At 42.7% G+C, this 14,470-nt stretch overlaps 5 non-coding genes across 5 annotated transcripts; 4 read left to right on the top strand and 1 right to left on the bottom strand.

The window, feature by feature from the left end:
* Positions 1 to 5,352: 5,352 nt before the first annotated feature.
* Positions 5,353 to 5,434, bottom strand: trnal-uag (transfer RNA leucine (anticodon UAG)). The gene has a single exon. It is a non-coding gene; the product is annotated as a tRNA-Leu (tRNA).
* Positions 5,435 to 6,176: 742 nt separating this feature from the next.
* Positions 6,177 to 6,295, top strand: LOC116367383 (5S ribosomal RNA). The gene has a single exon (XR_004208347.1). It is a non-coding gene; the product is annotated as a 5S ribosomal RNA (ribosomal RNA).
* Positions 6,296 to 7,483: 1,188 nt separating this feature from the next.
* LOC116367382 (5S ribosomal RNA) lies at positions 7,484 to 7,602 on the top strand. Its single transcript, XR_004208346.1, has one exon. It is a non-coding gene; the product is annotated as a 5S ribosomal RNA (ribosomal RNA).
* Positions 7,603 to 8,789: 1,187 nt separating this feature from the next.
* On the top strand, positions 8,790 to 8,908 carry LOC116367381 (5S ribosomal RNA). Its single transcript, XR_004208345.1, has one exon. It is a non-coding gene; the product is annotated as a 5S ribosomal RNA (ribosomal RNA).
* A 1,188-nt stretch (positions 8,909 to 10,096) lies between these two features.
* On the top strand, positions 10,097 to 10,215 carry LOC116367380 (5S ribosomal RNA). Its single transcript, XR_004208344.1, has one exon. It is a non-coding gene; the product is annotated as a 5S ribosomal RNA (ribosomal RNA).
* The last annotated feature ends 4,255 nt before the right edge of the window (positions 10,216 to 14,470 follow it).

The following is a 14,470-nucleotide window of genomic DNA, read 5'->3' as shown; positions in this document are numbered from 1 at the left end:
CCACCATGAAGCATAGAGGAGGAGGTGTGAGGGTGTGGGGGTGCTTTGCTGGTGACAATGTCTGTGATTAATTTAGAATTTAATGCACACTTAACCAGCATGGCTACCACAGCACTCTGCAGCGATACGCCATCCCATCTGGCTTGTGCGTAGTGGGACTATCATTTGTTTTTCAACAGGACAATGACCTAACACACTTCCAGGCTGTGTAAGGGCTATTTAACCAAGAAGGAAAGTGATGGAGTGTGGCATCAGATGACCTGGCCTCTACAATCCCCCGACCTCAACCAATTTGAGATGGTTTGGTTTGGGATGAGTCGGACCGCAGAGTGTAGGAAAAGCAGCCAACAAGTGCTCAGATGTTGGAAAAGCATTCCAGGTGAAGCTGATTGAGAGAACGCCAGGACTGTGCAAAGCTGTCATCAAGGCAAAGGGTGGCTACTTTGAAGAATCTCAAATATAAAATGTATTTTGATTTGTTTAGCACTTTTATGGTAACTACATGATTCCATGTGTTATTTCATAGTTCTGATGTCTTCACTATTATTATACAATGTAGAACATATTAAAAATAATGAAAAATAAAGAACAACACTTGAATGAGTAGGTGTGTCCAAACTTTTGACTGGTGCTGTATATATATATATAAATATGTTGATTGTCATTCATAATAATGCATGCCACCCCCCTCATCTTCTCTGGTGAGGGATTTGTTGTGATTCACATTTAGTCTGTAGGATTAAATCAACCAGTCATAGTCATTTTATAAGCTTTTGGGAAAAAGAGAAAGCCTTTCTATGTTGAATGCCAATTACTATTTTGTATTAAGAATAGTTTTTATGTTTATGGTGTGTATCTGAGAAATATTTAATTGCTCCCAGTGCTCTTCCATTTTTCTTCAATTCAAATATTGCAATATGAAACAGTTATTAAATAATATGTTTTGCTGAATGACATGAACGGAATAAAGCCTTACTAAACACAACTGTTTGTCGTTTTGTGACAATGGGACAGAAAGTCATAGAATCTCATTTTTAACCTAACCCTAACCTTAACCCGTACCGTGACCACACTGCTAACCCTAATGCATAAACCTAACCTTAAATTAAGACCAAAAATATATATTTGTTTAATGAATTTTTTACAAGTGGTGGAAAAATTACTCAATTGTCATACTTGAGTAAAAGTAAAGATACCTAGTAAAATACAACTTGAGTAAAAGTCTTAAAGGGTTTTGTTTTAAATATACTTAAGTATCAAAAGTAAAAGTACAATCCATTTCTAATTCCTTACATTAATTAAAGCAGATGGCACCATTTTCTTTAAAAAAAAAAATCTTTATTTTTTTATTTTCTTTTTCTTCTTTAATTAACCAGGTAAGCTAGTTGAGAACAAGTTCTCATTTACAACTGCGACCTGGCCAAGATAAATCAAAGCACTGCAACAGAAACATCAATGCCGAGTTACACATGGAATAAACAAGCGTACAGTCAATAACATAATAGAAGAAAAGAAAGTCTATATACAGTGTGTGCAAATGGATTGGGTGGGCTATTTACAGATGGACTGTGTACAGCTGCAGCGATCGGTTAGCTGCTCAGATAGCTGAAGTTTAAAGTTAGTGAGGGAAATGTAAGTCTCCAGCTTCAGCGATTTTTGCAATTCGTTGCAGTCACTGGCAGCAGAGAACTGGAAGGAAAGGCGGCCAAAGGAGGTGTTGGCTTTGGGGATGACCAGCGAGATATACCTGCTGGAGCACGTGCTACGGGTGGGTGTTGTTATCGTGATCAGTGAGCTGAGATAAGGCAGAGCTTTACCTACCATAGACTTATAGATGACCTGGAGCCAGTGGGTCTGGCGACGAATATGTAGCGAGGGCCAGCTGACTAGAGCATACAGGTCGCAGTGGTTGGTGGTATAAGGCGCTTTGGTAACAAAACGGATGGCACTGTGATAGACTACATCCAATTTGCTAATTAGAGTATTGGAAGCTATTTTGTAGATGACATCGCCGAACTCGAGGATCGGTAGGATGGTCAGTTTTACTAGGGTAAGTTTGGCGGCGTGAGTGAAGGAGGCTTAGTTGCGAAATAGAAAGCCAATTCTAGATTTGGTTTTGGATTGGAGATGTTTGATATGAGACTGGAAGGAGAGTTTACAGTCTAGCCAGACACCTAGGTATTTGTAGTTGTCCACGTATTCTAGGTCAGAACCGTCCAGAGTAGTGATGCTAGTCGGGCTGGCGGGTGGGTGTGGGCAGCAAACGGTTGAAAGCATGAATTTGGTTTTACTGACGTTTAAGAGAAGTTGGAGGCCACGGAAGGAGTGTTGTATGGCATTGAAGCTCGTTTGGAGGTTAGTTAACACAGTGTCCAAAGAAAGGCCAGATGTATACAGAATGGTGTCTTCTGCGTAGAGATGGATCAGGGAATCACCCGCAACAAGAGCGACATCGTTGATATATACAGAGAAAAGAGATGGCCCGGGAATTGAACCCTGTGGTACCCCCATAGAGACTGCCAGAGGTCCAACAGGACAACAGGCCCTCCGATTTGACACACTGAACTCTGTCTGAGAAGTAGTTGATGAACCAGGCGAGACAGTCATTTGAGAAACCAAGGCTATTGAGTCTGCCGATAAGAATACGGTGATTGACAGAGTCGAAAGCTATAGCCAGGTCGGTGGAGACAGCTGCACAGTACTGTCTTTTATCGATGGCGGTTATGATATCGTTTAGTACCTTGAGCATGACTGAGGTGCACCCATGACCAGCTCGGAAACCGGATTGCACAGTGGAAAAGGTACGTTGGGATTCGAAATGGTCAGTGATCTGTTTATTAACTTAGCTTTCGAAGACTTTAGAAAGGCAGAGCGGGATGGATATAAGTCTATAACAGTTTAGGTCTAGAGTGTCACCCCCTTTGAAGAGGGGGATGACCGCTGCAGCTTTCCAATCTTTGGGGATCTCGGGACGATACGACAGAGAGTTTGAACAGACTGGTATAAGGGGTTGCAACAATGGCAGTGGATAATTTTAGAAAGAGAGGGTCCAGATGGTCTAGCCCAGCTGATTTGCACGGGTCCAGGTTTTGCAGCTCTTTCAGAACATTTGCTATCTTGATTGGGGTGAAGGAGAAGCTGGGGAGGATTGGGCAAGTAGCTGCAAGGGGTGCGGAGCTGTTGGCCGGGGTTGGGGTAGCCAGGAGGAAAGCATGGCCAGCCGTAGAGAAATGCTTATTGAAATTTTAGATTATCATGGATTTATCAGTGGTGACCGTGTTACGTAGCTGTAGTGCAGTGGGCAGCTGGGAGGAGGTGCTCTTATTCTCCATGGACTTTACAGTGTCCCAAAATGTTTTGTAGTTAGAGCTACAGGATGCACATTTCTGTTTGAAAAAGCTGGCCTTTGCTTTCCTGACTGACTGTGTGTATTGGTTCCTGACTTCCCTGAACAGTTGCATATCGCGGGACTATTCGATGCTATTGCAGTCCGCCACAGGATGTTTTTTTGCTGATCAAGGGCAGTCAGGTCTGGAGTGAACCAAGGGCTATATCTGTTCTTCGTTCTACATTTTTTTGAATGGGGCATGCTTATTTAAGATGGTGAGGAAATTATTTTAAAGAACTACCAGACTGACGGGATGAGGTCAATATCCTTCCAGGATAACCGGGCCAGGTCTATTAAAAAGGCATGCTCGCAGAAGTGTTTGAGGGGTGGTCGTTTGACAACGGACCCATAGCGGATGCAGGCAATGAGGCAGTGATCGCTCAGATCCTGATTGAAAACAGCAGAGGTTTATTTGGAGGGGAAGTTGGTCAGGATAATATCTATGAGGGTGCCCATGTTTACGGATTTAGGGTTGTTCCTGGTGGTTACCTTGATAATTTGTGTGAGATTGAGGGCATCTATCTTAGATTGTAGGGCTACTGGGGTGTTAAGCATATCCCAGTTTAGGTCACCTAACAGAACAAACTCTGAAGACAGATGGGGGGCAATCAATTCACATATAGTGTCCAGGGCACAGCTGGGAGCTGAGGGGGGTCTATAACAGGCGGCAACAGTGAGAGACTTATTTCTGGAGAGATTAATGTTTTAAATTAGAAGCTCGAACTGTTTGGGCAAAGACCTGGGGAGTATGACAGAACTTTGCAAGCTATCTCTGCAGTAGATTACAACTCCTCCCCCTTTGGCAGTTCTATCTTGACGGAAAACGTTGTAGTTGGGTATGGAAATCTCAGAAATTTTGGTGGCCTTCCTCAGCCAGGATTCAGACACGGCAAGGACATCAGGGTTGGCGGAGTGTGCTAAAGCAGTGAGTAAAAAAACTTAGGGAGGAGGCTTCTGATGTTAACATGCATGAAACCAAGGCTTTTTCGATTACAGAAGTCAACAAATGACAGTGCCTGGGGACACGCAGGGCCTGGGTTAGCCTCCACATCACCCGAGGAACAGAGGAGGAGTAGGATGAGGGTACGGCTAAAGGCTAGCAAAACTGGTAGTCTAGGGCTTTGGGGACAGAGAATAAAAGGAGCAGATTTCTGGGTGTGGTAGAATAGATTCAGGGAATAATGTGCAGAGAGGCGTATGGTGAGGTGCGGGTACAGTGGAGGTTAGCCCAGGCACTGAGTGATGATAAGAAAGGTTGCATCTCTGGACACGCTGGTTATACTGTGTGTGGTCACTGCATGTGTGGGAGTTGGGACAAAGGAGGTATCTGAGGCATGTACAGTGGGACTAGGGGCTCCGCACTAAAGTAAAACAATTATTGACAGACAACAAGGGGCACACTCCAACCTCTGACATAATTACAAACAAAGCATTTGTGTTTAGCGAGTCAGATCAGAGGCAGTAGAGATGAAGAGGGAAGTTCTCTTGATGTGTGTGATTTGGTCCATTTATGTAAAAATGTAACGAGTGCTTTTGGGTGTCAGGGAAAATGTATGGAGTAAAAAGTACATTCTTTTCTTTAGGAATGTAGTGAAGTAAAAGTAAAAGTTCGCAAAAATATAAATAGTAAAGTAAGGTACAGATACCCCAAAAAACGACTTAAGTAGTATTTAAAGTATTTAAAGTACATATACTTTAGTACTTTACACCACTGCCTATATCAGGTGACATCGCTCAGTTCTGCCTCCAGAAAAAGACTCATGACAATAAAAGACAAGAAGCGTTAACCTTTTTCAAATGCCAGACTGTATGTACTATGATACATGCACAACATGAGGGAGCAATTGCATAATCCACAAATCATACAGCAACACCATAAAAGGTTGCAGTTGAAATTACGTCAAGGTCAAGTAGTCTGTAATGTCCGTTTTGCATAGATTTTTCAAAATGAAAAAGACCGTTGCTGGCAGCGGTGGGATTCGAACCCACGCCATCGAAATGACTGGAGCCTAAATCCAGCGCCTTAGACCACTCGGCCACGCTACCTCAACGAACACAAACACAATTTTATAGTATATAAAAGTAGAATGTTGCGAATGACGCGTACAGCGTACTTTTGTACATTTCCTAGAATATTAAATTATATTCAAATGTATTCAAATGTATATTCGACAAATTAATTGACGTATCTCATCAATTGTATTGACCATAGATGGCTACCACAGCATTCTGCAGCGATAAGTCATTATATCTGGTTTGCGCTTAGTGACACTATCATTTGATTTACAACAACACAATGCCCCAACACACCTCAAGGCTGTGTAAGGGCTATTTGACCAATAAGGAGATTGATGGAGTGCGGCAACCCAATTGGGAAAGTATGGGATGAGTCAGACCACAGAGTGAAGGATAAGCAGCCAACAAGTGCTCAGCATATGTGGGAACTCCTTCAAGACTTTTGGAAATTTTCTAACAAGTTGAAAGGATTTAGTTGATTTCCTCCTTAGTTCAAAACATTTTTTAATATTGTTGAATTTCGGTTTAAAGTCTGGATTCCGTGATTCCGTGTGGGCGCGCCGTATTATTATATAGGGCCCTAGTCCATGAAGTTGTCATAAGTGTGAATATAGGATATGCCCTCTTCCCCCCCCAGAAGAGTGAAATATATGGGCTGGAAATGTAAGCAAGGTTTGCGCTTTGTCAGTGTGCCACAACGTGGACATTTCTCTGTCTCCCGATGAATGAGCGGCACATTGACTTTATATAGTGTACCAAGAGAGTTCCCTTCGCTTACGGCCATACCAGCCTGAATACGCCCGATCTCGTCCGATCTCGGAAGCTAAGCAGGGTCGGGCCTGGTTAGTACTTGGATGGGAGACCGCCTGGGAATACCAGGTGCTGTAAGCTTTTTGCTCCAGTAGAGGGTACTCTTGTGTCATGCGTGGAGCAACTGCCCTTTATTTAACGCCCTAATAATGTTGTGTCTTTTTATTGGACTACATGCAGTTTGTTAGTGCTGCCCTGCACCTGATCAAATCCAATCATGGACAGACAGTGCGTTTCCCTCGAAATGTTGGCACTACAATCAGCATTTGTTTTTAGGCTCGGAGACTGTCAATGTCTGTCGTCCATTAGGGGCCTGTAAAATCCCTTCAATGTTTTGCCTGAACCCCCCCCCAAAAAAACAATTTCCCCCTCTTCTCCGTTTACATTTCCCGGTTGACCGTTTATACCTGCTTCTCCAGGTTTTCGCTCTCAAAAGTACACGTTTTTAATCGAAATATAACACGATTGGATGTTCTATGTCCACGACAACGTTTAAAACCCTAGCAGGAGACCACTTTTGAGGTCCGGGAAAAATTGAAGACATATCGATTTTGGGGTGTAGTTACCCTTTACACGCAAGTGTGCGCCAGGGAGAGACATTTGTTTGGTTAAGCGGTGTTGCTGTAGCGCTCATGTGATTGCGGAGTTTGCAAAACAAATGGCCACTGGATTGATGCAAATAATGATGATATAATTCTGCCAAGCTGGCATAGGCTACTTTGCAGTTAACATTTCATTGAGAACGTTTTTGTGGGAAGCCTTTCCTTCTCTACCAGAAGAAGGTAATCATTAGCCTCATCGCTAACGGCTACACAAAGTGTAGCGCTCCGCACGCATGCGCACAGAAACTGGGCAGTCCTGTGCCGTTTCTGAAAGTTGGGTGGAAATACGAATCACTGATGCATTTTGTTGATGTCTAATGATTCACGTGGGCAAATGAATGCATTTTCTAACAAGTTGAAAGGATTTAGTTGATTTCCTCCTTAGTTCAAAACATTTTTTAATATTGTTGAATTTCGGTTTAAAGTCTGGATTCCGTGATTCCGTGTGGGCGCGCCGTATTATTATATAGGGCCCTAGTCCATGAAGTTGTCATAAGTGTGAATATAGGATATGCCCTCTTCCCCCCCCCAGAAGAGTGAAATATATGGGCTGGAAATGTAAGCAAGGTTTGCGCTTTGTCAGTGTGCCACAACGTGGACATTTCTCTGTCTCCCGATGAATGAGCGGCACATTGACTTTATATAGTGTACCAAGAGAGTTCCCTTCGCTTACGGCCATACCAGCCTGAATACGCCCGATCTCGTCCGATCTCGGAAGCTAAGCAGGGTCGGGCCTGGTTAGTACTTGGATGGGAGACCGCCTGGGAATACCAGGTGCTGTAAGCTTTTTGCTCCAGTAGAGGGTACTCTTGTGTCATGCGTGGAGCAACTGCCCTTTATTTAACGCCCTAATAATGTTGTGTCTTTTTATTGGACTACATGCAGTTTGTTAGTGCTGCCCTGCACCTGATCAAATCCAATCATGGACAGACAGTGCGTTTCCCTCGAAATGTTGGCACTACAATCAGCATTTGTTTTTAGGCTCGGAGACTGTCAATGTCTGTCGTCCATTAGGGGCCTGTAAAATCCCTTCAATGTTTTGCCTGAACCCCCCCCCAAAAAAACAATTTCCCCCTCTTCTCCGTTTACATTTCCCGGTTGACCGTTTATACCTGCTTCTCCAGGTTTTCGCTCTCAAAAGTACACGTTTTTAATCGAAATATAACACGATTGGATGTTCTATGTCCACGACAACGTTTAAAACCCTAGCAGGAGACCACTTTTGAGGTCCGGGAAAAATTGAAGACATATCGATTTTGGGGTGTAGTTACCCTTTACACGCAAGTGTGCGCCAGGGAGAGACATTTGTTTGGTTAAGCGGTGTTGCTGTAGCGCTCATGTGATTGCGGAGTTTGCAAAACAAATGTCCACTGGATTGATGCAAATAATGATGATATAATTCTGCCAAGCTGGCATAGGCTACTTTGCAGTTAACATTTCATTGAGAACGTTTTTGTGGGAAGCCTTTCCTTCTCTACCAGAAGAAGGTAATCATTAGCCTCATCGCTAACGGCTACACAAAGTGTAGCGCTCCGCACGCATGCGCACAGAAACTGGGCAGTCCTGTGCCGTTTCTGAAAGTTGGGTGGAAATACGAATCACTGATGCATTTTGTTGATGTCTAATGATTCACGTGGGCAAATGAATGCATTTTCTAACAAGTTGAAAGGATTTAGTTGATTTCCTCCTTAGTTCAAAACATTTTTTAATATTGTTGAATTTCGGTTTAAAGTCTGGATTCCGTGATTCCGTGTGGGCGCGCCGTATTATTATATAGGGCCCTAGTCCATGAAGTTGTCATAAGTGTGAATATAGGATATGCCCTCTTCCCCCCCCAGAAGAGTGAAATATATGGGCTGGAAATGTAAGCAAGGTTTGCGCTTTGTCAGTGTGCCACAACGTGGACATTTCTCTGTCTCCCGATGAATGAGCGGCACATTGACTTTATATAGTGTACCAAGAGAGTTCCCTTCGCTTACGGCCATACCAGCCTGAATACGCCCGATCTCGTCCGATCTCGGAAGCTAAGCAGGGTCGGGCCTGGTTAGTACTTGGATGGGAGACCGCCTGGGAATACCAGGTGCTGTAAGCTTTTTGCTCCAGTAGAGGGTACTCTTGTGTCATGCGTGGAGCAACTGCCCTTTATTTAACGCCCTAATAATGTTGTGTCTTTTTATTGGACTACATGCAGTTTGTTAGTGCTGCCCTGCACCTGATCAAATCCAATCATGGACAGACAGTGCGTTTCCCTCGAAATGTTGGCACTACAATCAGCATTTGTTTTTAGGCTCGGAGACTGTCAATGTCTGTCGTCCATTAGGGGCCTGTAAAATCCCTTCAATGTTTTGCCTGAACCCCCCCCCCAAAAAAACAATTTCCCCCTCTTCTCCGTTTACATTTCCCGGTTGACCGTTTATACCTGCTTCTCCAGGTTTTCGCTCTCAAAAGTACACGTTTTTAATCGAAATATAACACGATTGGATGTTCTATGTCCACGACAACGTTTAAAACCCTAGCAGGAGACCACTTTTGAGGTCCGGGAAAAATTGAAGACATATCGATTTTGGGGTGTAGTTACCCTTTACACGCAAGTGTGCGCCAGGGAGAGACATTTGTTTGGTTAAGCGGTGTTGCTGTAGCGCTCATGTGATTGCGGAGTTTGCAAAACAAATGGCCACTGGATTGATGCAAATAATGATGATATAATTCTGCCAAGCTGGCATAGGCTACTTTGCAGTTAACATTTCATTGAGAACGTTTTTGTGGGAAGCCTTTCCTTCTCTACCAGAAGAAGGTAATCATTAGCCTCATCGCTAACGGCTACACAAAGTGTAGCGCTCCGCACGCATGCGCACAGAAACTGGGCAGTCATGTGCCGTTTCTGAAAGTTGGGTGGAAATACGAATCACTGATGCATTTTGTTGATGTCTAATGATTCACGTGGGCAAATGAATGCATTTTCTAACAAGTTGAAAGGATTTAGTTGATTTCCTCCTTAGTTCAAAACATTTTTTAATATTGTTGAATTTCGGTTTAAAGTCTGGATTCCGTGATTCCGTGTGGGCGCGCCGTATTATTATATAGGGCCCTAGTCCATGAAGTTGTCATAAGTGTGAATATAGGATATGCCCTCTTCCCCCCCCAGAAGAGTGAAATATATGGGCTGGAAATGTAAGCAAGGTTTGCGCTTTGTCAGTGTGCCACAACGTGGACATTTCTCTGTCTCCCGATGAATGAGCGGCACATTGACTTTATATAGTGTACCAAGAGAGTTCCCTTCGCTTACGGCCATACCAGCCTGAATACGCCCGATCTCGTCCGATCTCGGAAGCTAAGCAGGGTCGGGCCTGGTTAGTACTTGGATGGGAGACCGCCTGGGAATACCAGGTGCTGTAAGCTTTTTGCTCCAGTAGAGGGTACTCTTGTGTCATGCGTGGAGCAACTGCCCTTTATTTAACGCCCTAATAATGTTGTGTCTTTTTATTGGACTACATGCAGTTTGTTAGTGCTGCCCTGCACCTGATCAAATCCAATCATGGACAGACAGTGCGTTTCCCTCGAAATGTTGGCACTACAATCAGCATTTGTTTTTAGGCTCGGAGACTGTCAATGTCTGTCGTCCATTAGGGGCCTGTAAAATCCCTTCAATGTTTTGCCTGAACCCCCCCCCCAAAAAACAATTTCCCCCTCTTCTCCGTTTACATTTCCCGGTTGACCGTTTATACCTGCTTCTCCAGGTTTTCGCTCTCAAAAGTACACGTTTTTAATCGAAATATAACACGATTGGATGTTCTATGTCCACGACAACGTTTAAAACCCTAGCAGGAGACCACTTTTGAGGTCCGGGAAAAATTGAAGACATATCGATTTTGGGGTGTAGTTACCCTTTACACGCAAGTGTGCGCCAGGGAGAGACATTTGTTTGGTTAAGCGGTGTTGCTGTAGCGCTCATGTGATTGCGGAGTTTGCAAAACAAATGGCCACTGGATTGATGCAAATAATGATGATATAATTCTGCCAAGCTGGCATAGGCTACTTTGCAGTTAACATTTCATTGAGAACGTTTTTGTGGGAAGCCTTTCCTTCTCTACCAGAAGAAGGTAATCATTAGCCTCATCGCTAACGGCTACACAAAGTGTAGCGCTCCGCACGCATGCGCACAGAAACTGGGCAGTCCTGTGCCGTTTCTGAAAGTTGGGTGGAAATACGAATCACTGATGCATTTTGTTGATGTCTAATGATTCACGTGGGCAAATGAATGCATTTTCTAACAAGTTGAAAGGATTTAGTTGATTTCCTCCTTAGTTCAAAACATTTTTTAATATTGTTGAATTTCGGTTTAAAGTCTGGATTCCGTGATTCCGTGTGGGCGCGCCGTATTATTATATAGGGCCCTAGTCCATGAAGTTGTCATAAGTGTGAATATAGGATATGCCCTCTTCCCCCCCCCAGAAGAGTGAAATATATGGGCTGGAAATGTAAGCAAGGTTTGCGCTTTGTCAGTGTGCCACAACGTGGACATTTCTCTGTCTCCCGATGAATGAGCGGCACATTGACTTTATATAGTGTACCAAGAGAGTTCCCTTCGCTTACGGCCATACCAGCCTGAATACGCATTTCCTGATTGGAGAAGTGACGACAGGTGCGAGTGTCTGAGCTGTGAGTGAGTGTTTGCTGGAGAGTGTTTGCTCGAGAGCTATTTTTGTTAAATTAATTGGTTTTTGCAATATAATTTATAATTTTCTTTAGTTGAATAGTTTAAAGTTTGGTTAGTCTTCCCCCTTGCAGGTTTTCTGCTTGGGGGAGAGGTTTTTTGGATTTATTTTTTACTATGACGGACAACATGGAAAAGACAAACGGAATGGACAAAGACAACGAAAAGGCGCAACGGAAGAAAAATGAAGATAACGAAGGAATGAAATATGGAAAAGAATACACGGTGGCAATTAAGTTGGAAGGAGAAGACAAAGTGACGACAATGGAACTACTAAGAGCAATTAAGGAGGTGTGTGGAGAGGTGGTGGGATGCCGAATGAAAGGAGAAAAGAAGTATGAAATTACGATGAGAAATGAAAGAGGAAAAGAACGGTTAATGGATGGATTGCGAATAAAGGACACAAAGATTCTGGCGAGAGATATTAATGTGAAGGAATTGGTGGTGTCTTTTATGAATCTCCCAGTATACGTAGAAGATGGTGTGATACTGAGCAAGCTGAGTAGCTGGGGAGTGACGGCCATCTCGGAGATAAGGAGGAGAGTTTGGCCAGGAACGGAGGTGGTTGACGGGACACGTTTCTGCAAGGTCAAGTTCACAGAAAAAGTGACATCATTACCTTATTCTACTAGAATTGAGACGTTGGAGGGAGCAGAATATTTCAGGGTCATTCATGACAAACAGGTCAGAGTGTGTCGTATGTGTATTCAACCCGGGCACATAGTTAAAGACTGCCCGGAATTTCAGTGTTTTAAGTGTGGCAATCAAGGACACTATGCGAGAGAATGTGATGGAGAGAAGGAAAGGAATTTATGTGGTGGATGCAGAAAGAGATTGGCGGAGTGCAAATGTGGAGAGGTTGGGGCTGAAGAGGGGAGTCAAACAATATTCGATGAAGCAGTGGTATTGTCGCAAGAAGGAGAAGAAGATGGAGCAGAGGACGTGGTGGAAGGTGGAGAGACGGAGGAAGGAAGAAGGAAGAAGGACCAGAAGATAAATGAAATTGGGAGCAGTATGGACTCAGAAATAAGAAGAGGGAGTTTTCAGGAGGAGGGGGGGAGTGGACTGGGGGGAAGCACGGGGGGATCACAGGTGTTGGGGGAAAGCACAGCACTAACAAGTAGCTTGGGGGGTGAAGAAATGGAGGGGGTGATGGAGTTGATGACAATACCAGAGACGGCGATGAGCACGGGGAGCACAACGAATATACCAGAAGTGGAGACGAATACGGGGAGCACAACGGAGGTGGATGCCAAGAGTGGGAGTTGGCTAGATAGCATGGACTTGGAGGAGATATCGGACACGGATGATGGGCAAAAGAGGGAAAAGAACGAGGAAGGATACAGGAAAAGGAAAGCGGGGGGAAGAGGGGGAGAGAAAGGGTGGAAGAAGAAAGAAACTGATAACAGGTAGAGGATAATGAAATTATATTTTATTATTTTATTATTTATTAGAATGGTCATATAATGTCAATAATGCAAATGGTTTGAGAACAATGAGAAAATTTAATAGAATAGTCCAAATGAAGAATTCAGATATTTTATGTATTCAAGAAACACACTGGGATGATGTTTGTGTTTAGAAGTAAAAAAAATATGGAGGGATTTATTTATGTAAACAATGGCAGAGGGAATTCCAAGTGGGGTTGCAATTTATTAAGGAAGGATGTAGTAGAAAATGTGAAGAAGATCTATAATGATAATAATGGGAGGATTTTAATTTTGGATTTTGAATATATGAATAGGGTTTTTAGGTTATAAATATTTATGCACCGAATAATGAGATAGAGCGAAGGAATTTATTTTTAGAATTAGGGAAATGGTGCAAGGGTAATTGTATTTTAGTTGGGGATTTTAATGTTAAAATGAATAGATTATATGTCAAGGGGAGCTATTTTTAGAAGTGACGTATCGAGGGGGGGTTTTAGGAAGGATTATGTGTGAAACCAGTCTGATTGATATATGGAGAGACGAGAACCCGAATAAGAGAGGTTTTTCTAGAAGGCAGGTGGTTTTAGGGGAGTTGAAACAGACACGGATAGATCTGGTTTTAGTAAATGAAGGGTTAAGGAATTTTATAAGGATATTAATTATATTTTTACAACTTTTAGTGATCATGCTGGGTAACATTTTCGTGGTTAGATAAGGAAGGGAAAGGGGGAGGAATATGGTGCATGAATGCAGGGTATCTAGGTGATGAAGAATATGGAATACAGCTTAAATCTTTGATAGAACATGAAATGAAGGATAAGCAAAAAGGGAATGATAAGTGTCAGTGGTGGAAAATGTAAAGAAAAAAATAAAAGGTTTTAGTATTAGATATGCAAGAAGAAGAGGAGTAGGATGACAAGAGAAGAACATTTTTAAGAGAACAATTGAATGAAGAAATGAGGAAATGTGATATTGATCCTATTTATAATATTGAAAGGTTTTTAGATTTAAAGGCACAATTGAGCAAATGTGAAATAGATAAGTGTAAGGGGGCATCTATTAGAAGTAGGGCAAAGTATGTGCTAGAAGGGGAGAATGTACGTCTTTTTTTCTTGGTTTAGAGAAAACTAAACAGACGAAATCATATATTAGTGAGATAGAAAATGTAAAGGGTGAAGTGGTAATGATTATGTTGAGATATTAGAAACTGTACCAATTTTTATAAGGATTTATTAAGAAAGGGGAGGTGGATGAGGGTGTGTAAAGGAGATTTTAGGTAGTGTGGATGTGCAAATTGGTGTTGAGGATAAGCAAGATGTGATAGGAAGATAACAGTGGATGAATGAAAGATGCAATTAAGGGTTTAAAAATAAATAAAAGTCCTGGAGTAGATGGACTAATTGCAGAGTTTTAATAAAATGTATGAAAGTTGTTTTTAGGCACCGATTTTAATGGAAGTGTATCAATATATGGAAGATAATAATACTGTTTCAGACTCCATGGTGACAGG

Source organism: Oncorhynchus kisutch, unplaced genomic scaffold, assembly GCF_002021735.2.
Source record: "Oncorhynchus kisutch isolate 150728-3 unplaced genomic scaffold, Okis_V2 scaffold1665, whole genome shotgun sequence".
Lineage (NCBI taxonomy): Eukaryota > Metazoa > Chordata > Actinopteri > Salmoniformes > Salmonidae > Oncorhynchus > Oncorhynchus kisutch.
This window is presented reverse-complemented; position numbering and strand designations above follow the sequence as displayed.